Source organism: Cyprinus carpio, chromosome A11 (assembly GCF_018340385.1).
Source record: "Cyprinus carpio isolate SPL01 chromosome A11, ASM1834038v1, whole genome shotgun sequence".
NCBI lineage: Eukaryota > Metazoa > Chordata > Actinopteri > Cypriniformes > Cyprinidae > Cyprinus > Cyprinus carpio.
In genome coordinates this window covers 19,741,703-19,745,098 of record NC_056582.1, presented here as the reverse complement: position 1 = coordinate 19,745,098, position 3,396 = coordinate 19,741,703, and the positions used below count along the sequence as shown (strand labels likewise).

The 3,396-nt window shown below is 34.7% G+C and overlaps 1 long non-coding RNA gene across 1 annotated transcript; it reads right to left on the bottom strand.

The window, feature by feature from the left end:
• Nucleotides 1-294: 294 nt before the first annotated feature.
• Nucleotides 295-2,753, bottom strand: LOC122146624. Its single transcript, XR_006161150.1, has 3 exons — nucleotides 2,395-2,753; nucleotides 1,418-1,471; nucleotides 295-1,095 (listed from the first exon to the last, which is right to left on the bottom strand). It is a non-coding gene; the product is annotated as an uncharacterized LOC122146624 (long non-coding RNA).
• Nucleotides 2,754-3,396: the final 643 nt, after the last annotated feature.

Sequence of the window (3,396 nt, the reverse complement as noted above, 5' to 3'; positions counted from 1 at the left end):
TAAAAATTTTATCTTGTGTGACAGAGAAAATGACATGTCAACAACCCATTTAAGCAAACTTTTAAAACTAAAGAGTTTAATCTAAAATAAAACTAAAACTAAAGAGTTTAATTTAAAATAAAAGAGTTTAACCATTGCTTAAGAGAAATGTATCAAATTTCAGTGCTTAAAGCAAAAACACCTGATTATGAAAATTACATTAGAGAACAGAATAATAATAATAATAATAGAAGAAGAATGAATTTTCTGGCCTGGTATGACAGGCAAAAAATGCAAAATAATCAAATATAAGTGTAAACACGTTGAAACAGATTTAAGCAACATCAAAGTGAAGGCAAAAATCTGAGTCGAGACAAGAGATAGGGTTCACAAGAATGAGACTAAACTAAATTTTTACACTATTTTAAGAAATCTTCACTGATGAAAAACATGCCTGGAAAAATAGTCTGCAGGTGCATTTGAAACGTTTGAACTAATATTGCAATAAATACCATCTCAGTTCTGCTTTCTGAGTATGAATTATTATATGCAATAACAGACAATACTCAAGCACTGTAAAATAGTTTGCCACAAACTCAACTGGCTTATCGTTTGTATGATTTTATTGATATTGCGTTTGAATGCGCGCACGCATCCTTTTTCGTTTCGCTTTCGATTTCGCAATCGTGACTGGAGGTGCTGAGCGCGCATTGCATTCTACAAAATTTGTCAGATACTTACAGTGCGTGTCCACGAACGTTTTTAATTAATTCCTATGGAAGTACAGCTTCAGAGAACGCTCCAGCTCAGCTCTGCTGTTGCCATCTCCACCATCATCTCGCCTCACTCCCGTGGTTTCTGTCTGAACTCCTGACACGGGGCCCCCTGGTGGCCACGGGGGGCCTATGCAGGCGCTTATATCGCTTATTAGGTAGGGCCGACACTGCATCATGTACCAATAAACTTTGAAACTGCATCCCAGCTGTATATTTTAATATGACTTGAATCCAACATATTCATTCTACACAGTGACTTTTCTCATTGAGGAAGAGTGGTTGAACTTACTCTGGGTTTCCGTTGCTTTGCTGGTTGGCAGGCTTGTCTTGGATTGGACATCTACTAATGTAAAAATAACATATCACAAGGGGAGTTTTTGTTTCTCAAATTTAATTTAGAATAACCAGAAATGCTGTTACTGTCTTAGTAACTTTGCTACTAATGTACTTATGTTTATGTTGCTATGTTATTAGTAACCAATTTTACTGTATGTTGTTTCAGAAGTGGCCAGTTTAGTTCATGCTAAAAAAAGACACTGTGAAAATTACAACAACATATTTTAAATGTTGAACAAATAATCATGAATTTGAAAGAATCATTGTTTTTTTGAGGCCATTCAGAAAGGAGTCAAAATAACTGGTTTACAAACACAGTTACTCACAGGTTGTCATGGCTGTTGTTGTAGTCGTATGTTTAGTGGTGGTTGGTGTTGAAGCTGCAGAGACAATTTATCAGAATTACAGGGAGTCATTTTACATTATGCAAAGTTTGTTTATTGAAAGTACAAGTTTTTCATGTACAAAAATACCCCATTTTACATTTTAGTTATTTTTTATGTTGTAAATTTAATTACTAATTTTCTGGTTAACGTGTGTTAATAATAATAATAATAATAATAATAACTCACTCTGGACTATTGCAAAAACCTTAACTTTCAGTCCTTTTTAGTCCTTTTGTAATATAACTTTGGATGGAGAACAACAGCATAAACATCCATATTAGCAACTGATTTGATGATTTCAAGTTTCCATATGTATCAGACATAGTCTGGCTCTCTGCCCTCTAAACTATGATCACATGATTAGCTCAAGCAGCTCTTCCTTTCTTTCCTACATGTATCAGATTACTCACTTTTAAAAGTCACACTGTGGTTTGGTTTTAGTGTTTGTCTGAAATTAAAAATAAAGTTTTTCTGTGTTAGAATCGATGGATTTCACAGATTGCTGTCTACAGATTCAGTGTCTGACAGCAGCATCACACAACTGCTAGAATCAGCATCAATATATCTTGTTTCTGAATGAGTCTGTGGTGCCCCAGGGATTATGATCAACAACATTCAACTTTCCAACATTTAGTATATTTGTTCTTTCAGTGTTGTACAGCCTACTGAAAGCGTCTTTCTAAAAAAATATCCATCCAGAATTACTAAACAGATATTATCATACTCTTTTTCTCATATTAGTTTGTTGAAGATATTGACTTCACATTTTTTTATTGGTCAATCCTCCTTCACAATTTCATAATATCCTTCTGGCCTACATGATAAATCATACTGGCTAATAAGAATTATATAGGTGTCTCTAATCATGTGCTTTTATTTATTATTTTTTTTAAATGATAACAGTGATAATAACTCACCTCTGATGGTGATTGTGTCTCTGATGGTGATTGTGTCTCTGACGGTGCTTATGTCTCTGAAGGTGTATGTGTCACTGTGTGGTGATTTGATCTCAGGTTCAGTCTTGCGTGAATAAACACAGATCAGCTGTCTGCTGTTCACTGATCGTGTCAAGAGTTCACTACGATTTACATAAAACATACAAAGATTCTTTCCAGACTGACTCCACAGAGAGACACGTTGATACAGAAGAACATCATCCTCAGTGTAGAGACTACAGTTGAAATCAGATCTGACTGAAAGTGGTATTTCACATGATATGATGAGCTGGTCATCACTAACACTGATGAAGGGTTTCGGGAGTGAATCTGTTTGAAGACAAATGATCCAGTTACTAAAACACTACCGTAACAGTGTCCAGATTCACAAGGAAATCGCAGTGAAATGTTTACAGGCACATATTTGGGGTTCTAAAAATCCAAATGGAACAACTGCTGATTAAATACAAAATATTCTACAACAAAATGAAAAGTTGAAATATTTTAGACAATGACACTTTGTTCACTATAAATGTGGACATAAAGTACTTAATCAACATTAAACAACATAGCTCACTTACTGTAAGACTGAACCTCCGTCAGGAGCTGAAACACTATGAAGATGAACAACTCCATTACAGCGAGAGTGTGAATAGAGACGAGACTCACACAATGGGTGAATTAGGAAGTAGCACATCAGCCCACAGTCTTTTTATGAAGATGAATGTAGTCACGACACCACACTCACAGCCGTGTGCACTGCAACATGTATATGAACCTTTACTTTACACTGTAAACCCTTATATGTTCAGAATATGCAAAACATTAGTAAATTAACTTTTTTTAAATAATTACCTCAATAAATAAACAGAACTTTTTTCACATTGTAAAATTTATACTACGTCCTTAAGGAGTTAATTCTAGATTTCAACCACACTACAGCATGTATTATGGTAGCTATCAAAAAATACATTACTGTGCACA